Here is a 24,708-nt window from a genome sequence, read left to right as displayed (position 1 = left end):
CACAGAGTCGACAAAACCTTTACTTGAGACCCTCCACTCGGCTGCAAGCCAAAAAACCCCGATCAACTCTGAGAACAATGCTGCAAATTGTGAGCTCTGCTTGAACCCCGCGCGCGAGGCCAGCCGCCTGTACGAACTGAGAATCGACTCAGAACCCCTGTGACAGATGTCGTTGGTGCCGAGGTGAGCTACAACTTGGAGACGACTGCAGCCTGCATGGTCGATAGCCGTGTGCAAGGCCGCCTGCTCATCTCGGAAGAGGCCCGCCAGCAGATACAACGAGTGCAACAGAAAGAAGATGAGAAGGATTATTTAGTCATTTTTGATGCAACTCCTCTCATATTATATTAAAAAAAAACATGCGTCCAGAGTTATACGTACTTAAAGCAGGAAATTGATAAATATGAACAAATGAACGGTTACTAGAATTCGTAAACTGAAATCAGAAAACGACAGTTGCTACAACAGATTCAGTTCAATCAGCAATTTTGAAACACTCAGTTCTTATGAGTGAATGCCGCGGACAAGGTTATGATAACGGAAGTGATTTTAGAGGGTCTTACAAAGGAGGTTACACACATTTTCTTCAGTGAAATCCTCATACAAAAATCTCTCGTTTCCATGTCATAGCCTTGTGTGAAGTACATGCAGCTGAGAGTTGCGATGAAACAGGTACGTTTTCGGAGTGACTCATCTTCATTAGAATCTGTTCAATATCAATCCAAATTGATGGGAAATCTGAAACAGTGTGTTAGAAGTTCTTTATTCCATTACGAATTCCACTACAGCTCACTTGGATAAGATTACCATTGCTGCTGAGACGCTCGGTAAGTTAAATTTGTCAGCTGAAACACGTTCTGTGGTGTGGAGTGTTTTGGATTATATGAGATCATTCAAGTGGCATCAGTTTAGCTGAAGTTGTTGGAAGCAACTGACTACAGAAGCAAATTACTAGAAGCTCGAAATAATACCATAGATGTTAATGTGAAACACTTTGAGACCTTACTAAGTTACTTAAAATATCTTCACGAAAACTGGGACACTATTGTTGCTGAATCTAAAGTTGTTGCCAGTGCAATTACTGGAAGTGCAAACTAGGAAAAGGAAATCATTCCATGATGAAACCAGGAATGAAGTGACAGACGTGAATTCAGAAATTTTATTCAAGATGAATGTGTATCATGTATTGAAAAGACTAGATCGTTGAAGCACGCAAGTTATTGATCAATGAATACCATAATGATGTCACAACATATTTAGAGCAAGAAACAAAATAGTTGGAAACAATCCATACTTCAAACTTTGAACACATTATCATTGAACCATTAGAGCTCTTGAATAAGACGCACGAGCTTAAAATTTTAAGCTTGTTTCTGATGTAGGTGTAGCTTTGCGCACCTTTTACACTCATCCAGTGACTGTAGGTGAATCAGAAAGATCAGTCTACACACTCCCATGTTAAAATCTGTCTCAGAGCGACGTCTCACAGATTTGGGAACCTTGGCAACTGAATGTAATTTGGCAAGGCAACTAGACTGTGATGTTGTCATTCAAACATTTCTCAAGCGAAAGGCTCACAAAGCGCCACTGACCGTGTTGCATGTAAGTTGATTATAACATGCTCCCCACTGCATGTCTCATGGCGGTTTACATGCTACGGCGCTGATGTCTATTTACTGAAATATATGGGCACGCCAGAGAACGATTGGTGACAGAACACCATATCGCAACGTTATTGGCACCAGACGTTTCGTCAGTGTGGAAATCAATATAACGTTTAGCCTTTTGTTTTCAGGTGAAGATAATATAAATGAAAGCAATTTAAACAGATAAAATTAAATAGAGGATACATACTTTTTTACTATGATTCCTTACTGAGTAGCATCAACTTTGTCAGTCGTATTGAGAGGCACCCACATGCCTTGCTCATACTATGGCATCAAGCAGTCAGGCCTGCAAGATGAGTGGTCTGCCATGCGAGTGGGCTCATTCTTATTTATCGAGTAACATGGACTCTAGTACTCACAATTAAGTTACAAGTTATTCTCCTGTTTGAATATTACGCAACGGAAACGCACATCTGACTATTAGTAATTTACACAACACTGACTGTTCACTACACACTGGCAATACCACATTTTCTTTCTTATTTAACGGCTTTTATCAACACGTGGCCATCGCACTGAATATGAATGGCGCACACATTATAAATTCTGGATATCATGACAACATTCAATTCGAAGGAAGAGGCCACCAATCTTTTTCTTTTCACTATCTTATATATTCTGATAAATTCTATAACCTAAACACACAAATTCTATAACCTACAACAATAACACATGAGAAATTCCGCCCAGTGGGCATGGCTTTACATTGGTGATTCCCTATCTTATGGTCTCGTAATTATTTAATGCTACAGTGCACTTTCTGGATAGGATGGTGGATCTTTCGCTATATCTCACACTTCGACTCTCACAACCATCATCACGAAACTTTCCTCCAGATCGAGCGGTACAAAAGGCACATGCATAACCCACTACCTCTGAAACTACCTTGCTACTCTCCCATGCAAACCACACATACGTAAATCACATGACATACACCACACTGCAACATGGAATACAACTCAAGGAATAGTCACAACATTATCACTTTCAGCTTTCCCACTTCAATTACTATTTATCCCAGTTTCACACGACACTACCTCACTTCGTAATTTTTCTTTCCTACTATGAACTCTGGAGGATATATGCACGTCTTCCTGTGCAATGCAAGCCAAGTGGCGTTGCTGGATAGACGGCTGACTCACCTTGCTTCTCTCTCAGAGTATTATGGTTTGAATCAAGCGTCACACGGAAACATAACACGCAAAGTAATATTAAGAACATATTCATCACACACGCGAGTCCTCAACTGATACCATGGACGAGTACTTCTCTTTATCCTTTGTCTCATACACAGATTGAGACTCACACAGACTCACCACGTGGAAGTACTCGTCTCTAATTTCAAGTCCTGCACACGCCATTTCTTAAATATTTCCAACTTATAGTACACACGCTAGTAATTCAGCTTAACTTAAGCACTCAGAAGTATTTCAACTTATTGCTACACGTGGTTTCATTGTGACCGTTGGTCAATTCCGAAGATTACTACGATCCCCTTAATATTACCTGCCTGGCATTTAATTCTCCCCACAAAAGTTCCTGAAATAGCGAAATTATTATCCTAAACTACTCTTAAGTATTTCACATGCATACCATGTCTCCACTCTTTTGTCCTTATGGAGCACGCCTAAGACAGGTCTTACCAACACTAGATCCAGCGGCAGAGTGCTGAAACATGGCCGTGTTTCAGGTCCTCTCGCACCTCTGCCGAAGTGGGGGAGCACCTTGCTACCGTATTGGTCAGCCACATTTCAGGCGCTCAAAGCTCTGGTAAGTTTCATCTCTTTGGTTCCACCAAAGGTTACCAAAACAACGTCTCAAAGATGATCATATATTCACATTCACTATCTGTGGTTAGCAGACGACCATACATTCATTCATTTCACAGATCTCACCAAACTGGATTTAGGGATTTGTTTTGTGGGAGTGCACAAGTGATCAATTAAATAAATAAATTGTCATTCTTTCCCACACTGGTATTCGGCTTCACTGTATTAATTGAAATTGAGTTATTATTAGAAAAAATATGTTGTACTGACAAGAATAATGAATTATGTTGTACCTATTTTCAATGTCGGGCGGTACTGTACCCTTTCAGTATCAGTTTTCTCCTTTGCCGTTATCCCATTGCCTCTGTCTCCTCTCTCACTTACACTGACTCCTTGTGCCTTTCTTTGCACTGCCACTGTCTCCACAATACTTCATCAGCTCAAACGTTCAGAGGGAAAATGGCGGCGGGGGTCTAACTTATTTTTTCAACTATCCCATATGTTTAAAATTTTGGGCCAAAATGTATCCTTCCCTATACCTACGTGTTAAAGTTTGCCACTCTGGGAGGATCCAGATCCCCCAAGACTGTGTAAGGTCTCCACTTATCCCTCTTTTTCCTCTCAACTGTCTCCTCTCTCACTGCTTCTGTTTCCATGTATCCCCCTTTCTCTGTTACTGCCACTGTCTGTCACTGACCATCAATATCTTCTCTCTCTTTGGCTGACATTGCTATTTCTTTCATCCATCTCTCTTTCTCCTTCATTGACACACTGTCTCGCTCACCAGTACTCTCTCCTCTCTCTTTCTCTCCCACTGGCATTGTCTCGTCTCTCTTCCATCGTTACTGTTTCTCTGCTATTCTCTTTCAGCATAAAAATTGTGAATGTTTTCTCATGCCAAAATTTTTGCTGAGGAGGGCGGAATGAGGATTTCGGCAACTGATTTCTCACTTTTCTGTCAGAATCTTTTCAAGAGGAACATATTTGACTTTTAGCGCTCTGACAGAATCATTTTTCCGCTGATTCCCTTCTTTTCCCCTCTACAACAGCGTATGCAGCTCATATAAAATGTATCGTATAGGTCAGGAATGTTTTGACAGTTTGTATTTATACTTAGACACATTTATACACATTAACATATACTAACAACAATTAGTACCTATAAGTTTAACACAAAATAGTTTGCTTTATGTTTTTTTCTCAATATTTTGTTCATCGATCGCAATTAATCGAAAACACCAGATCTCTGGTTTCTATCATAAAAGAGCAAATATGTTATGAGAAATATTGCACTGCATTCACAGTCTTCCCAGTTTTACATAATTTTTGGCAGTCATTTTAAGTTCTTTTCAGGCATTGTAAGACCCTTTTTCGCCCATTTTTTGTTACTGCAGTACCACTTTGGGCATATTTGTATAGGCTTGAAGTGCCTATTATACAGAGACAGCGCATTATGAAGTTTTATTGGTGAAATAAATCAGACTGAAAACATAGTTCGGTTACATCAGAACCCTTGCGATGACCCTAGAAACCTTGCCACGTGTTCACAACATCAGCTGAAACTACCTTTACCCCTCAGACCAGATATTACGTGCATATTTTTTACTGCAGAAGTACGATAACTTTGGACCTCTGAATCTTAGTAACGGATAATGATATCAAAAAAATTTCGAAGATTCCCGAGAATATCATCGGCGAGCTGCCATCAACAGAAATTATACAAGTGGCCATGCACACATTTGATGGCTTTTGTACACAAAAATAATTGTTTATCGCGTTGTCTTGATAAATGGTACAGATTTTTGAAAACGGAAAAATGGTGTTTCTAGACGAATGTCTAAAGAAAGTACAGTTAAAATTTGAGGCATTTGCTATGGTTAGTTATTCAGATAATTGAGTCCCACTGTGCAGAAACGGCTATAAACCGGTTTTTGCGGTTTTCTGGATAAGTACGGTAATTTGAACCTCTGGATCTCGGTAACGGATAATGATAGCGAAAAACTTTTCGAAGCTGCCGAAGCATATCATCTTAAGAATATATCGTAAAATTTTCGACGAACTGCCATGAACAGAAATTATGGAAGTGGCCATCCACGCAATTGGTACTTCGCGTACCCCAAAATTTTGGTTTTTCAGGGTTTTCTTAGAAATCCTCTATGAACGAATAGTGCTTTTATAAGCACTTTTATAAGCACTAAGTTCATCCTATACCACAACCTATACCACACCTAATGCAACAAATCTAACCGATACGCTCAGTTTGTCTGGGCTGGAGAAGGTGCGTAATGTTTAAACGTAGCTCTGTACTGTAGGATAACTACATTATGCCAGTTCTTCCGACGGGTATACAAATTTTCGCTAGACGAAGAGCTGTCCAAAATAATTGACTCCTTATCTCTGTGATCAATAGAAACAGAGATATGACGTCCCGAAAAATCACATTTTCGCACGCAGCTTTTTAGAACATATTGGCAGCCTGCACTGTGAAGATATGTTTAGTGTTTAATGTTTATCCTACACTTTATCCCAATGAGTAGTTTTTCTGTATCTCCAATATTCCCCGAATTACGTTATGTTTAAACCGCGTCAAACCTTCTTCAAAACAGCAATAAAATTGGTCTGCTATATTTGGAAATGGGGCCCAATCACACATCTTGCCCCGGGCCCAGTCCTCGCTGTCAGTTGCCCTGTATGGAGGTGTCGGTACAAGTGACACAAGGATATTCTGTTTCTCGGACTTGATTTCCTTACTAAACATAATTCAAAAAGCAATCTTTCGCAGCACACTTTCGAACTTGGAGAAACTTTCTTTCCTTTGGATAATACCGCTGCAATGAAGTAATGTCGCAAGGCGCACCAGGTATGAAGATGTAGCCAACACTGCGTACTCCCACGTTAAAGATGGGTTCTCGTGATAACGTGCCATACGGCACAGGAAAACTAGTTTGGGTATCTGTGGGTATAGACTTACCACAGGAAATGTTATGCATGGTTGAACCACTGGTGAACAATGAACAGTCATATACAATGCACTGTTCTGTAGATGGAAGTGTAGGGCGAATAATTAACGTAATGTTGGTTTCGGTTAGCCTGGGTAATTTTGGTATGAACAACACGAATCTACCGAAGGGTACAGTGATCGCCACATTTAGAGGAAGAGGAAATAGATAGGTCGACCACAACCACAAGAATTCTGCTTTACGAATTAAAGTGAGTCATCTGCAGTACAGTGACTGGCAAGTTATGGAAGCACTATCGTTACAGTTTAAGGATTTGTTCAGTGCACAGGGTCCTCTACCCATCGTTTCTATTACCCAGCATCGCATACCAACAGGGAATGATGCCCCAGTTTATTAGAAGCCTTATCGTACACCGAAGCGTTTACTATCACACATGGAAGAATTTATCGACCGACAACTGGCAGATAGTATTATAGAAACCAGTGATAATCCATGGGAGGCACCTGTGGTCGTAGTCCGGAATAAATCAACGGGTGGCACAAAGAAATATTACAGAGACACTTGACAATTTCTGTAAATGCAGGTACTTCTCTACAATGGATTTATGTAGTGAGTACCATGAGACGGAGGTAGTACCGAAAGGTAGACCTTAAACTGCTTTTACGGTGCTACGGAGGTATTTTGAATACTGCTGGATGCCATTCAGGCTTAAAACTGAGCCAGCAACGTTTCAAAGATTGCTAAATGGAGTTTTTCTGTCCCTGAATCCAAGGAAGTGCATGGTACATCTCAGTGATACCATAGTTTTTGCGGAAGATATGGACGAATACGTGAAATAATTAAAATAAGTTTTCAATAGACTAAGAGCAGCGCCTCTTACGCAAAGTACTGAAAAATGTAATTTTGTACAGAGTCAAGACAAGTAGTTGGCCCATGTCGTTAGTCAGGGGGCTGTATGAACTGATCCCTGTTTAGTATCAGCAGTTTCTGAACTTACAACTCCACATGCGACCAAACAGTTACAATCTTTTCTTGGCCTTTGTTATCATTAACAAAGATTTATAAAGGACTTTGCACAAACTGCTCAATCGTTAAATCATTTGCTGAAGAGCGGCATTAAATTTGAGTGGTCGACAAACTGTGAGTGTACCTTTCAGGCATTAAAGAGACTATAAACCTCGACCCAGTACTGATGTTTCCTGATTTTGGCAATGCATTCATCCTTTCTTGCGATGCGAGCAATACAGCTTCTGCTTGTGTCCTGATTCAGAATACAAATGGACAAGAGCATCCTGCTGCATACGCTACTCGACAGTTAAATAGAGCAGAACGCAATTATTCTACCACAGAGAAGGAATTGTTGGCTGTGATCTGTGGGATAATGTACAGATATTACGTATTCACCAACAACAAAAAATCTGTCGTCAGAAAACAAAAGTGGCATTATGAATTTGGCAGTACCGTAAGGTTTTCGCTCTGACACTAATGGTTACTGAAAGTAGAAAGATGAATTTTGCTCGAGCGTTGTCTTACGATTCCCTTATCGAGTTTGTGTCTGCCTCCTTGTAGCTCTGCTACAAAAGAATTAAAAAATCTGGCTTTCAGCGAGTCTCGAAGTGCGAACAAAGGCCGCGTGCACCTGGCACGCAAGCACGCTACCTGGTAGCCAAGCATGTTACGTGGGAACTCGTTTTCTCCTAAGTGGGTAGACATACTTCTGAGGTTGAATTGTTGGCAAATGTCAGTCAGACGTGTGCCGTTGGTGTAAGAGTTGCGGTGTGTTGAATTTGTAACAATGATTTTTCTGTACACGTTTTCTGTCCCAAATAGAGATTTGGAGTCTCTCATTAGTAGTTTCACGTCATCTTGGTGAAATTTGCTCATAGTTTTTTCGAGTGTGTTCCAGAAATTTTCGACATTTTCGGTGTTTTTCTTATTTTCGATGTTGGTGGGGGCATGTGTATTGATGAGTGTATATTTTTTTATTGGAGCTCTGAATGAGCATAGTCGTGCGTCAACTGTTGATGGGTGTGATTTCTTTGACAGAGTTGATGATAGATCTGTGTTCGAGAAAGGCCATGCCGAAGATTGGTGACCCATTCGATACCTTTTGTCGTATTTTGCTCTTGACTATGCAACTGTTTCAGTTGGCAGTTAGTCGTGGTTCATGAAGAGCAACGATGAGAATTTTTTGTCGGTCGCTTTCTTATGTGAGATTATTTAGTTTTCGTGTTTGGATCAATGAATCGATGATTAGTTTTGAAATGAATGTTTTCTGCTTGTAGGGAAATTTACCAGAGATCTTCGATATTCTCTGCCGTGCTATCCTGGACTCCCCAGAATCCGAAAAATCAGCTGCAACCTGTCGACAGGCGGGTTGTGTACCACCTGGGGTAAAGTTGACTTTTCTTGCACAGTTCATGTTTGCTTGTGTTTCATTGGTTTGGCCTGAGTGATACCAGGACCGGACGGGACCAGAGGGTGTTGAAACCTTTGGAAGCAAATATTTTCAGCTGATCTCGTTGGGCTAACAGACGGTGACCACAGTAGCGGTGTTTTTCACTCAGACGTGTCTGGATTTTGGGTTCAACGGATTGAGTAGCCGTTCAGGATTGTGTTAGTATTTGGTTCACACGAAGTATTTGATTTCCTCGGTACCACCCACATGGGGGAAACTTTCCCCTATCAGCCACATAGACTTATTATTATTATTATTATTATTATTATGTCATCAGCAAATCCGATATGGTGTATCTTTCCACCACTGAAATAGATGTGTATTGTTCGATTCAATATTTCCATCACATAAATATGGGTTATAATTACGTTACATTGCTGCTAGTAGACATATTTCTCACTTTTTCTTAGACAGTTGCTACCTGTTACTCCATCAAAGGAATTTATGTGCACAGCTTTGTTGCAATGCAGACGTTCAAATTATCCGATTTCTGTAATTTCATTTCGATACCAGATCGTTCTAATTGAATTCAGTCAGTCAATCTTAATGTGGATATCAGACTACGGCTCTCATCATATGATAGACTGGGTAAACCACATTCTTAACCGGACTGTTGAATCTAGATCACTTATCTAGATCACTTACCTAGTATTTTCAATACAGGGCCTGCGTCTTAAACACTATGGAAAATACTAATACAATGTGCTTATTACAAATACGTTATTTAAATATAAATATATGAACTAACGAGATAACAGTTTATTTACAGGAGCAGAGCCCCACCCATCATAGCAGAGCAGTGCAAGATTGGTTTCAGTGCCAAGACAAGATAAAGCTTGTTCCACGATCACCGAACATCAACCAGATAGAGAATATGTGGGCAGAGGTAACGAGGTCATTGCCATGTGGACCTACAAATGCAAGCGACCTTTGGACGAATATAGAAAACGTATGGTGGGAAGTAAACCATCACGCTACACTATCGACGACTTAATGAAGTCAATGCCCCTACACCTTCGAGAAATCTTACCTAATGATGGTGGGTGGGTTGGTTACTATAAGTATACTCGTCCAGAAAACCCATGTGGACAATTATCTGATAATCGGTCAAGCTTTGCTTTGTCGCAGTTCTTTAGCGTACAAGTCCATTTACTTTCAGTCTCCTCCTTACAATTCTTGCAATGCAAGGTAATTGAAACATCTCATCCACTCGACGCCAACTGAGGAATTGATTGGTGCATGTGTTGTTCAGCACACGGTAGTCATCACCCTCACCGGAATCAATGACTGTTGTGTGTGTGTGTGTGTGTGTGTGTGTGTTTGTTTTCGTGTTCACGCACAATCTGAGTCAATACTATTAACATTAGAGAGACAACCAACAATAAATATTGCATCAAATATGACTGTAAAGTATTTTAATTCGATGGGAAGTTACAAACTGAATTTTTACCCAACCCACGTCCTGCATATCATGTTAAGTAAGTAAAATGTATTAACTCCATAGTATCGTTAGCAGAGACAGTGAACTCTTGTTGTCGAGGCTCGCGACAAGTGCAGCGATTAGCAGTGCCCAGTGCCGCCGCGATTTGTTTATGTTGGCTGAGCGTGGACACTGCAGCAGACGCTTTGCCATAAACAGAAAGAGATCACCTTAGCTCTGGCTGCAGTGAGCGGACATCATACGTGATGAGACTCTACTCACAGGTGCCATGGAGCAATTTCAACGGGTCTCATGTCATTAGTCATCAGAATATTAACCAGTGATGACATGTCCACCCTATTTGAATCCCAAGAAAATAGGAATCTTCTCACATAGGAATGTGAGGTGATATCAAAATTTATCCAACTGCAGGGCTTTCATGCACGCAGGAGTAGCAAACAAGGAAATATTATGTCTTGGAAGCGTATATTTCATTTCCTCTTCTCATATCAACTCCCTTGTTTTAGTATGAAGTAAAAAAATAAACAGTTTAGGGTTCTGAAGCATAATATGACACCAGATTCTTATCGTAGGCGCTATCGGAAACGCAAAAGCAGGGAGCTGTCCATTCTTTTGTCCAACAGTCTGTTTCCTTTCATGCGTTACTCCCGCTCGGAAATTCTTATTTAAGGACTTGTGGGCATCAAGTTATTCGGCAGAATAAGCCTTATGTTATTGTGCTAATTACGGTATGGAAAAATGTAACAAAGACGATTTCCCCTAGGGCAGTGGGGATATTTGCACATGTCTGTATTCAGCAATGACTGCCAGCTGCCACAACACCTCACAGAATGCTTGCGGCAGGCAACACAACTGTGCGTGCACTTCAGACTTCATTCAGTAAGACGTCAGGAGATGGACGGAAACGTCAAATTAACATCGCTTTCCGAGTCGTATTCAATCCAGAATGAGGTGTTATTAAGGTAGTTCATCGTTCTAGCAACTACACTTTGATAATTCCCATATGAGTATTCCGATAGCCAAAAGAACCCGTTAGTGTGAAACCATCGGGAACTGCATTAATATCAAACTGCAAGAACTTGAGACAATTCGTGGACTCTTCTCTTCGCTGGGTGACCTATTACTGTTCTTTAGAATTCTCTCTGTCCTAGGCGTAATGCAAATGGAACTTCACATTGTAAGTAGGCTGTTTAGGTTTTTTTATTGGTAACGCCACGCAGCGACCTGCATGAAAATCACTGACTGTGCTGTGTCCAGTCTGTGGCTGGTTTGCATTGCTGTTGGCTATTGTAGTGTTAGGCAGCTGGCTGTTAACAGCGCGTAGCGTTGCGCAGTTGGAGGTGAGCCGCCAGCAGTGGTGGATATGGGGAGTGAGATGGTGGAGTTCTGAGAGCGGATGATCTGGACAGAGACAGTAAATTTGTAATATTAGATATCATGGACTGATATAGATATAATGACTTTTGAACACTTTGAAGGTAAATACATTGTTTGTTCTCTATCAAAATCTTTCATTTGCTAGCTATGCCTATCAGTAGTTAGTGCCTTCAGTAGTTTGAATCTTTTATTTAGCTGGCAGTATTGGCGCTCGCTGTATTGCTGTAGTTTGAGTAACGAAGATTTTTGTGAGGTAAGTCATTTGTGAACCGTATAGGTTAATTTAGTCAGGGCCATTCTCTTGTAGGGATTACTGAAAGTCAGATTGCGTTGCGCTAAAAAAATGTTGTGTGTCAGTTTAAGCACAGTCATGTATAATTTTTCTAAGGGGACGTTTCAACATTCATGAGTCGCTTTCCGCTTTTCTTGACAAACATCAACAACTTGTAATCACTGCGAGTTACAACTGTGTGATGATAATGGTACAGGTTGTCAGTAGTTGTGGTGGTGTTTTTGTCAAACTGCTTACAGTAACGTTAATGGTGGCGCACATAATTTAGGGCTGACTACTTACTTAAGTACAGAAAGTGTTGTGGCGTCGTCGCTTCTCTTTATTTGGCATCAGCATGAGTAATCCGATTTAACGAACATAGTACTCCATTCGCGAGCTGATAATGACACAGTATGACTAGAGATCAACGTGCGGGTATTACATTAATTCTGCAGTGAATTGCTTAACAAATATTACCCTCAGCTATGCACCTGGAATGACTCATTACACAGGCACTTCATGTTGCACTTGGTTAAGTGATGAGTTCGCTGCAATCCTGCTTCTACTGTACGTAAATACTTGTATACTGACCATTAGTTATTTGACTAAATATGCACTACAATCTGATCAATCTGATTCGCATGTATATGACTAAGGGTTGGATGCCGTTGAAGTACCGTTACATTGTTGACAAGACAAATGTTCGCAAATCACCTCTATTGCCTCAAAAAACAATCGCATCTTAAATATCGGAGGACCGACGTCCACACTGTCACAGCGCAGATGAAAATTTGTGACCGACTGGGCTTCGAACCTGGACCTCCTGCTTACTAGACAGACGTGCTGACTACTGCAATACTTTTTTTTAAAGTTTGAGAAGACTTTCAGCACCAGGTAGACGGAGGCAAAGAGGGCAGGGGTCGAAGATCCGAGGCCTGGCCACAATGCCTCCCTCATACCTGTCACTGAGTAGCTGCATTATTCCCATGTACTCCATGTTTGTTCCCATATATGCCTTAAACTGTAGAACAAAATTAAAGTAGTAATTGAGGTAAAATAAATTACAGATTGTCGCCTCCAATGCCGTGCGTTCCTTGTAGAACATAACTTATAGCAGTGAAAAGGATGACGGGGAAAATACATAACAAACATTCATTCAGAAATATATGCACAATTTAAGTTATTATGCACTGGATGCATATGAGGTCTGTAAGGAAGCCATATATTTTTCAACAAATGAAAGAAATTTCGGAGCCGGAGGGGTTTTGCCAAATTAGAACAGTTCTGATTTTAGAACCAACGTAAAAGAAGATTCCAGGAATAAAAAAATTGAAAGAAAAGTATTCTGTTTCTAATCAATAAAACTGTCTACCTCTTTGTAGCCCACATAAAGCAATAGACAAAAATTTTGAAACCATTCCTTATATTTGTTATTCTTCTTCAGCTTAAAATATTCTTCTGCAATATAAAACATGTACTCTTCTAAGTTCGAAGTTTTGTTTGTTAAGACGTAAAACACAAACTGTCCCAGAAGCCACGAATAACTGTTATTCTTTGCGGACGGGTAACATTTCCAGTCGGGTTGTGAAGCTTCAGTTATCGGTATATGACTTTCTGCGATTCTGTTGATAGTGCTAATTTCTTCCTAGTCCAGTTCCAAATTCTGATTCTATTTTCACATAAGAAGATGTGCGCTACAGTTTGTACAAGTCGACATTTGTCGCAGTATGGAGATGGTCTCAGTTTGATTTTCCATAATCGTTCCGTTGTGGGTATGGTTTCGTTTACAACGTTGTATCATACGGCACTGACTCTAGTTGGTAGATTTTTACTGTTGATATTTTTCCAGACGTTCACCCAGTTTTTAGTAGGTTAATTTACCTGAATTGGGTTGTGAAGACGATGTCTGGTAATTTAATCATAGACGGTTCGAGTGTTGGTCTGTGCTGGTGGAAGTCTTATACAGCTCTAATCGACATCGTACTTTCGGACGTAATCTATTCCCAGGATCTAACCAGAGGAACGAAAGTTTCGTGATGCCTGTCTTAGTGGTATGTACTAGTTTAAAAGCACGTCTTTAATTCCAAGTCCTCCGTTTTGCCTCTGCAAAGTAGCCATGTGGAAGGATACTTAGTAGATATTTTGTTTCCACACATACCAATACGCTACAGTTAGTATTTTATATGCGGCGACCTGCGGTATCGGTAAGACTGCTGCGACATGATATATTTTGCTAAGTATGTATGTATTTATAAACTGAATTTTCTGCAGTCGATCTAACGATCGCATGTCATGGTCCTTCAACAAGGTTCCGATGACGTTAAGTTTCCGCTCCCAATTGTTCGTAGCCATGCGCTTGGGATTCGCCCTTAACCACAATCCGAATTGGAGTCTCTCTTCAGTTATATCTAACCAGTTCGCACCTATTGCACTAATGTAAGAACCGAGATGCAGTACTTTGGATTTAAAATTTTGTAAATTTGTGGTAAGATCTTATGGGACCAAGCTGCTTAAGTCATCGGTCCCTAAGCTTACACACTACTTAACCTAACTTAAACTAACTGAGGCTACGGACAACAAACACACTCATGATGGTGGTAGAACTCGAACCTCCGACGGTGGGCACTGTCGGGACACAGCAGCCAACCTCTCTGCAGCACCTATCTACACACGCTCCTCATCAGACGCGAATTCCCATCTTTGCCGCATACCACATGCGCGGTACATCCTCCTGCCCCCCCCCCCCCCCCGGTCCATTATTCCATTATTCCACTCATTCGCGGCCATTCCTGCGAGGGTTCGGACGATGATGTGCGTCTAGCACTGAAAACTTTCGATGACTCGTCGGGACCCGAATAAATGTATAGGATGTTTCAGGAGGCATAGTAAATATTGTAGGAGGTGGTAGTATAGACAAATTGCAGGAAAAATGCCACATAACATGTGTCCAATTTTTATCGCGTATCTGGCCGGAGTGGCCGTGCGGTTCTAGGCGCTACAGTCTGCCTCGGGCATGGATATGTGTGATGTCCTTAGGTTAGTTAGGTTTAATTAGTTCTAAGTTCTAGGCGACTGATGACCTCAGAAGTTAAGTCGCATAGTGCGCAGAGCCATTTGAACCATTTTATTGCGTACATATAGCTGGGTTCAATGCATTTTCGTTTCGTATGTTGGTCCTTACGGGACCCGGCTGTCTACACTTCCTTGAAAATGAGCTTCCAGCGTTATTGGAAGAGGTTCATTTGGGTACAAGAATGTGTATGTTCCTCCAGCATGACGAGGCTCTTGCACATTCTAGTCTTCAGGTGACACATTATCCAAACCTTACATTTCCCAGAAGATGGATCAGTAGATATGGGCACTTTTCTTGGCCTTCAAAGTCCCCGGACCTTATCTCTTTGGATTTTTGCCTGCGGGGATGGTTAAAGGCGAAGTCTACAAAGAAAAAGTAAACCCAAGAGCCGATTTGATCGTTCGGATTATGAGTAGTGCGGCCCTCATAAAAGAACGCAAAGACGACCTCAGAAGAGCTACACGTGGTGTTATCAAGAGAAGTCAAATGTGCATTGAAGTTGGTGGGGAAATTTTTGAAAATCAACTTTGAACGTCCTCAATTGCCTTTGCTTTGAGTTTGTTAGGGTTACGTACTAACAGCTGTATCTCTATACTCAATAAAAAGTGGACGCATTTATATGGAATTTTTTAATGTAATTCGTCTGTACTACCACCTGCTAAAATATCTACTATTCCACCTGAAACACCCTGTATATGGATATATGTGTGGTGTCTGTTCTTTCGGACATGTCCGAAAGAAAAGACACTACGAATCCAGGTTAGAACCTGGTCAAGCACAAATTTTCATCTGACGGCGGTGTTCTATTTTAACGCCCATGACAGCCTGGACATCTGTCCTTCGATATTTAATTGATTAACAAGGCTGTCTATTTCGATTCGTAGTGTCTGTTCTTTCGGAAATGTCCGAAATTACACACACACACACACACACACACACACACACACACACACACACAAACACACGTTTTTATCTCAAGTGCTACTCGGAAAATGTTTGGCAACTCAGTGATAGTGCCGGACTGGAGCTGCAAAAAAATGGTTCAAATGGCTCTGAGCACTATGGGACTTAACTTCTAAGGTCATCAGTCCCCTAGAACTTAGAACTACTTAAACCTAACTAACCTAAGGACATCACACACATCCATGCCCCAGGCAGGATTCGAACCTGCGACCGTAGCGGCCGCGCGGTTCCAGACTGTAGCGACTGGAGCTGCATTAACCTACTCATTTCACTAGATATAGTAGTAATTTTCTGAACAATTCCTGTTTAATAAGTGACAGCGACAGTGTCTCTCATCGTTTACTTTGTCGGAAACTGCTTCTTTCTGCCCTAGCCTATACTACAGCAATCGTGATTGCTCCCATTCTTGACACCTTACTGGACGTGCTACTGCAACTGTAGCAAAAGATTCAAATCCCGCTGGAAAAGTATGTTTCAAGTCAGATGGTTTTGCTCCTCCCCTACTGTCACTGAAAACGATCACAACGACATTAAGTATAGGAATCCTACGAAACCCTTGAGTTCATACTACGGTGCTGTGCAGATGAAAAAAGTAGTTTTCACAATTATCAGATGACAGATGGAATTTGTCAGATTCCACTAATTATGACTGCATTATTAATTGTAGGTTCACACGCACTTTTCTGCCGCTTATTGTAACTGTTTTTTGAATGTTAGAGCTGGAAGAATAGAAACATCAAATTTTCGCCCTATGGAATGTTCGAATTCACCTTAAGTCTTCACGTTTCGAGCAAACGCAGAATATCCGTCAGAAAAGCTGACAACAATAAGCCAGGCCATCCATGCCTGTCTTCTAGCGGATATGACAGTGACAGTGATCTCAATAACAATGCTGTACAGCAAAGATACATTTCCAATTCAACCACTGGAGAAGCAGCAAAATTGTGAATTGTGTCTGGTGAATACGCTTTCAGGGTTTTGGTCCGGTTAAGACAGTCAAACACAAATAATTGTCGCAGTTATTAATTTATGACATTTAGTTTGCATTCAGTGCATCGATGTATTACAAGTAATTGCACTCTAGCCCCTAAACCTAGTTACAGAAATGCGAATAAGACTCAGTGACATATAATGAGGATCTTGCAGCCCTTGCCATCTGCAACTTTGAGACGAAGCTATAGTCACTTCCGAGGTCGCTCACAGAACACATCAGCTGGTTTCCTTCCTGGCAGTATAACTGAAACTTGGCAACAGCGCAGAATATGTTTGGCAACTCTGTAAGCGACGACTTACTTCCTTGATGGCACAGAACTATCCTGCTACATTCACTTGATATTATCGTGTCATTTCAGTTGAATACTGTGAGTGATTTTCTCTTGAGATGTGACATAAGGATATCAGTTAACGCTTTTGAGTCAACGAAAGTCGTTCCACACGGGAAAAACAACTACTCTCGTCTCTTATGTTGCGATTTATCTGCCATCGCGGCTACTCAGCCAGTAAGTACGTTAATGACATCAAACCTTTTCGCTAGCTCCTAGGTAACTCGCTTGCCTCTCAGCTGCACGCAGCCTTTGTTCGCCTTTCGAGACTCGCTAAAAGCCAGATTTTTAATGCTTTTGTAGCAGAGCTACAAGCAGGCAGATACAAACTCAATAAAGGAATCGTAAGACAACGCTTGAGCAAAATCCGTCTTGCTACTTTTAGTAACCCTCAGTGTCAGTGCGAAAACCTTACGGTACTGTCAAATTCATAATGCCACTTTTTTTTGCCTACATGTTTTTCGTTGTTGTGAATACGTAATTTTATCTATGAGCTGCCACATTTTCATAATACTTGCGAATGATACAGGAAATGAAGTAAATACAGACCTTTTCGAAGTCAAAAGTTGGTAATATCCTACTAATTCGTGTTAAAATAGGTTCAATCGTCTTACAGATTTTGCTTTATTAAGATAGACTGCCGTCTTGATGCTTCTGTAGTAAGCTGCATTTAATTTGTATTAGTACAGTGAATATTTTAATTGCGGTTTCCATTAGTTTACTGAACGCAACAGTAATCGTCAAAGAGAAATTTATCATCAGCAGAATTTTGTTTCATGATACTTAAAACAATCTGACAATGCTAAAGTAGTTTACAAATTCTACACCCATAGAAACCTACTGGTTCTACCGATGTCATTAAAACAGTGTTGTTTCAAGAGTGTTTTCTTCTAGAAATGAATTGCCTTGACGGTTGATCGATCAGGAGCTGGAAAGGTAAAATTTTACGAGAGTATGACGAGAGGGACAAGTGCTTAAGAGAGGACTTCCATATCAATACAAGTGCCTGAGAGACGACTTTCCTATCAATCTCCTGGATAGTTTTGTTTCTCAAATCAACAGAGTACGTTATCATGCAGTAGCACAGGTGATGTAGTTTTGTTGCTCGAATTTCTTACACTGAGACCAACAGGTGCTCAGTTATTGGCAACAAATTCCAGCTGTGATGCACACACCCCTTGAGGCAGAATTCGTAGCCGAAAACACACTTTTGGAGATATCAGATGTAAAATATTATGTTTACTCTTTGCTCGAGTTTTCGTCTTTTGGTGGAGCTCAGACTTTCATTTCTTCTTAGGAAGTGAACGATAAAGGCATCGTAGGACGTCACCAGTAACAGTGCTGTATAGGAATGCTCAATGAGCGACCTGATGACTTTCAATAACAGTCACTACGTTGATTTTTGTTGTTTCGAATTAGACCATGCAGTACTCCTACATCAGACTTCTGAACTTTGCCTGTTGAATGCAAATGTCGCATGATGGTTAAATGATAGTCCATCACATATCAGTAACCGAGACTTCCTTAATGTGGAAAATCACTCATGCCAGAACGATCTTTGTTGAAACAAAAATATCTTTTTCTGGCGTATTTTTCCCCAAAAACACTCGCTTCACACACAGTTCAAATCTTTCTAGTTGCCTCCTCTGCATTCACCCCTGTGTTATACCAAAAGTAAATATTGTGTTGCAGATGTTTCACCTTTTTCCACTTGCGACTCAATTTTACAATGCTTTAGCTTAGTTCATGATTTTCAAGTATGCAAAATCCAATGCTTAACTGCAAGATGATAACTAGAACTTCAGATTCGAAAATGACAGTTGATACATACGCTGACAGCGTCGCGTCGCGTTCACATGAGGATTTCAGGCGGCGGGTGGCGTCTGGCCGGTGGTCGGTAGCAACTGCAGCGCGAGGAAACGCTCTAGCGTAAGCTGTTCTGATCGCGACGCGGCCACGAGCTGTCCTGCGGAATTGCTTCTGGAAGTACTTGTTATTGCTGGTGCGTAGAATGTGAAGCGAATTATCTTCGATGTTCAATCAAACTCATAACTTTAAACGAGGGCCGAGATGTGGTTAAAAAAAAAAAAATACAGTTGGACGCGAACAGCCGACTATAAGTTCAGAATGCACGACGATTACCACTTTTTTTTCATTTTGCTCGTTATTGATCGTTGTGGACGTCGCAAGACAACCTGTTCAAGTTCGGCAGTTGATCCTTTCACTCAGTTTTTTATTATTGAGGCCAACCCACTCTCTGACCGAACACGCTGAGCTATCGTGCCACCTGCCACTAGACCACGGACTCACACAATCCAACGACATCTAGGAAGTAGACAACACTTCCTCCTAACACTTCCGCATCTTACAGTGTTGCCAGATTGTGCAGATGGCCGGACTCAGAATTGTCAGGGGCGGTCAATTTTATTGGCCACCTTAAGTGAACGACTCGGACTTAGTCTCTGTGGCGGCCAGCGGCGGTCAGTTTTTATGTCTAAGACTGTACTTTAGATGTTTCCTATATCGGCAGAAATTCAAAGTAATACCGGTAATGCAATACTCTTTCTTGGAGTGGGTATTGGGTTTGGAGGATCCCTCTAGCAGATTAACCTGGTGGGTCTTTAAATTGAGTGATTTCGATTACACCATTGCTCACAAACCCGAAAAAAACAATCAAACACAGATACTTTGAGCTGCAAGGATGCAGTACTGCAAACTCTGGGTAAACATATAAGTGAGTGGCAATGCAAACAGGCAGCTAACTTGGATTGTCAGGAATTTAGGTTTCAGTCACAGTTCACAACACATGAATGCTTACTTTGTAGATATAGAAAATATTGGCCATGCGTAGTGATTCAGTTGTTACTAAGGAATGGAGTGTTACAAAAGGCACACGACCATGTCTTTTAAGGTCGTGGATTGACAAGAGAGTAGCTGAAAAGTTTTGGTGGTGTACAAGGAAACGTGATATGCATCAATATGTATGGAATTGCATACTATGCCCACAGCGAGTGGATCTCAGCAATAAAAAGATTCATTTTCAAAAGTTACCACAGGCGTCCAGCCTTTTCAAGCGATTTGTGTTCGTATTTTACGTCCCTTCAGTAGAGCTCCAGCTGGTAATAAATACATATTAACAATAACTTACCATGACAACAATTCCCAACCAGCGAGCTATAATGATTGCTGCAGTCTTAGTGTGTAATTGGATTCTTAAATTTGGCGTGATAGAGACCTTAGTAACTGATCATATTAAGTTCTCATCTAATGTGATGGAACACTTATGCTGTGAACTTCATGTTCGCAAGGTACGGACAAGCCCGTTTCATCCACAAGCGAACAAACGAACGGAATGCGTTCGCCAAATGATATCGGAGATGATGAGTTACTATATCAATAGCCAACACACAGAATGGGACACATACCTTAGTTATGTTGTCAGAGCATGCAATTCTGAAGTCCATACTAGTACTGGCCTCTCGCCCTACATGGTGGTCTATGGAAGAAAAAGCCATTTCCCTTCGACATACTAAAACCAAAGTTGGGATCCAAAGTCGAGTCGACAGAGAAATTTGCAAAAAGGATACTTGAGGTATGGCAAAGTGTTTGGCAAGCCAATTCAAAAGCACTGGAAAGGTAAGAAAATTGTTCAAATGACTGTGAGCACTGTTGGACTTAACATCTGATGTCATCAGTCCCCTAGACTTAGAACTACCTAAACCTAACGAACCTAAGGACATGACACACATCCATGCCCGAGGCAGGATTCGAACCTGCGACCGTAGCAGCAGCGCGGTTCCGGACTGAAGCACCTAGAACCGGTCGGCCACAGCGGCCGGCTTGGAAAGGCAAGACTGTGTGACACAGCGAGCATGTAAGTTTCCACATTTCAGAGTTGGCCGGTGGGTATTGATTACGAATTCATACATGCCAAAATGGAGAAACAAGAAATTTTTAATGAAATATAATGGCCCATATCAGGTTATAAAAATGGTCTCCTTGTTCAGTGTGAAAATCCAGTTACCTACCAAAACATCGATTATTCATGTTGGTAGAGTGAAGCCATTGGATTCTGTGATAGATGGCTTGCTGCAAATTCTGGTAAGGGCACCATAGCAAAGCAAGAAACAAAGGAAGGTTAAGAAGAATGTGCAATGCATAGAGAACCATACAAACTTCGATCGAGGAACTAGTCTTACAGTGTATTTTTACGTGTTTCCTTCCTTTGTTTTGTAGTATTATATGTGTATTGCATGTAGCGGTAAACAAGGTACTAGGGTGAGTTACACATTGTTGTTGTCATGGGGACACTCTTCTGAAGAAGGGAAGGGAATGGACAGGCATTTCACTCCACTACGTTGCATTATGGCAGGGACACCCCAAGGAATTATTGTATTCATGTCGTTACCACACAGTGTCACAGAGAAGTGTTGAAACCCGAACCACATTTTCAGAAAATAGGAACCAGTTGGATTTACTCAGTCTGTTTAGTAACAACTAGAATAATCAACTTACTTGGATGGGAGACCTAGGGGCATGGAAAGGATGGAACTGCAGAACAGTGGAATCTTGATTAATGACGCGACTTGTGATATAGGAGGGAGTAATTATCGTTTACCTGCAACCATTACCGGTAAGCTTGATTAAGTTATCAACACCGATGTTATACTGGCCAGGCAAACCTATAAGTACACTACCAATCCAGAATCTTACCTTTCTTAACGGGACCTTGAATTAAATGGTTGGTTCAAATGGCTCTGAGCACTATGCGACTTAACTTCTGAGGTCATCAGTCACCTAGAACTTAGAACTAATTGAACCTAACTAACCTAAGGACATCACACACATCCACGCCCGAGGCAGGATTCGAATCTGCGACCGTAGCGGTCGCTCGGTTCCAGACTGTAGCGCCCAGAACCGCACGGCCACTCCGGCCGGCTCCGCGCCTTGAATCCATAACTCCTGTACTCGACCGATAAGCTGATCACAGAGGAAAAAGGACGTATTACTATGGAACAGATAATGAGGCATATTCAAAATTTCCGGGAACAACAACATCGGAACTTTACAACTATCAGTGTTTAAACTTTTATTATAGCCGTGTTGCTTATAACAACTTGTATGCTCTACCTATTCTTGGGGTGTAAAGCTGCCAAGCTTTCAGACCTGCCATTGCATTAAACCCCGTGGAATGGCTTGCTGCCATACGCTAAACAATAAGAACTAGAATTACTTATCGTAATACTTGTTATCAGATTATAGTAATTAGAGATTAAAACCATATTTTAAGGAAAGGAGTGATAATGAGCAGTAAGGCCACTCTCGTGAGTTGTTACACAACAATTGCTTAATGAAAACCTTTTGTAAATATGGCTTATGTATATAAAGTTGTTCTAGAGTGACACCGACCCAAACTTCAGGGCGAATTTCTTTAAGAAGGGAAGATTGTTGCACAGCGACCCTGTCTCCAGGTGCACTAAAATTTTTCGGAGATTTTGCTCGACATAGGCGGTAAAAGAACCAAACCAATTCAGAGCGTGTGTCACAACTTTAACCGAGACCATGCAAAGGGTGGCAGTATTAACAAAAGGAGGGCAACGTCCATACCACATTGCTGCACAGCGAGCGCCGCTATAGCAGGGAGTGCAAATGGTGCAGTATGACGGTACCCACACCGTCGTTCTGCAAAATCTACAGTACGGAAAAATAACATGCAACATCCGAGCTCTGTCGTTCCAATGCGTGTTAGTACTGGTGATAAACGCAGAGGCACGGAAAACTGTCCGTACTTGAGACAACACGATGCTGACGGGACTGCTGTCACCTCTGTTTAAACGAAAGCAAATGGCCGCCTAAGCTGCTACAATGACGTGATATCCGGCTTTAAATATCTCTGTCTTGGACAGCTTGTCCTCAGTGCGTGTTCATTCCGTCTGCATCACCGATCCCAACGGAGTGACAGTTTTGCTAGTTGCCGGTCAGCGCTGATGATATGCTACTTGCCGCCTGTCTACAGCAATAAACTAAGAGACTGTAGCCTGCCCGCTGCGGGTGGACTTCGTCGCTCCACGCCGTCGCTCCTGACAGGTCGCAATCGTGACAAATATAACATGGAGACCTATGAAGCCTACCTGCCTCTGGTGAAAGACCTATCCGACTGATTGCGAGCTGCCATCTTCTACTTGCTGGGTGGACGCCTTAATGCCATCTGCCAGGACGTACGCTGTGTGTGCTGAGGGAGCTCTGGGCTTCCACCTTCACGACATCCACCATCCGGAAGATGCTGCAGTACAGGTCTAAGCGCACGTCCCTCTTTCAGTGCGATGAGACGCTCAAGTTCAGCACGGCACGTCCGTGGGCCGCCACACAGGCTCCCTCTACCGCCCCCACGCTGCTCTCCTATCGCACACAATTGGAGCTGTTTGGGTGCTGTGTCTAGCATTTCTCTCTGGCATCTGGGCGAGCATCCCAGCCTGTTTCCTTAGCAACAGGGAAGCCAATATTCACTGTCGCAAACACGTTAATAATACGTATATTTCAGAAGCTGCTGATTCTCGGGCGCCTTCAGATGTAAGACTGATACACTCACCAGCCCTAGGAGCTGAACCTCAAACACAGTGTAACGTCACCCACTCGCCTGTCCAACCTCGACGCTCACTGATCTCCTGACCCGAGAGGCGGGTACAAGGTTTGACATTCTGACAAGCCTTAGAGATGGACAATGCTTTACATATCCTCCACGTCATATTACCGAAATGAAAAATCATTTTCAGTTACAAGAAACTCTTCCCGAGTCCAAAATGAGCGTGACTCAAACATGTGTACGAAATGATCTTACTCACTAGGTCTTGGGGTATGTACGACAACCAAAGTGAATCATCTAAATCTCGGCAGAATCTTTTTTTTTCGGTAGGTAGTACAGCCTGAGGACAATCTGCCTCTCTGAATTTATTCTTTAGACTGAGGAGTGCTGCATCCTTGTCTTGTTTTTTGGAAATCTCTCTCAATGAGGCAGTCACATAGTTCTCAAAAGATACATTCTAGACGTAAAATACAATGAAAATTTAAGTTGTTCGACCAAACAATAAATAGCTTCTATCTCTGTCACCGAGTAATTTCGTTCACTTTTTGGAAGTAGCCTACTTCCAAAAGCAATAGACTTCTTCATCAAATTTCCACCTTTTGCGTGTTCTTGAAATATCACTACACCCAATCCAGTCTTCACGCTATACATGGCCTTACAAAAATCTTTTCACAAATCAGTGTGCTAAAATATAGGAACAGCTGTTAGTGCATCTTTTAATGCTGGAAATTCACGTTCAGCTTTCGCATTCCACGCCAGAATCATATTCAAAATCATGTGCCCCAAAAATTTATTCTGCGTGGATGCAAAACAATATTTTTTAA

Source organism: Schistocerca cancellata, chromosome 4 (genome assembly GCF_023864275.1).
Source record: "Schistocerca cancellata isolate TAMUIC-IGC-003103 chromosome 4, iqSchCanc2.1, whole genome shotgun sequence".
NCBI lineage: Eukaryota > Metazoa > Arthropoda > Insecta > Orthoptera > Acrididae > Schistocerca > Schistocerca cancellata.
The sequence above is the reverse complement of the archived record's forward strand: the minus strand, read 5'-3'. Positions refer to the sequence as shown.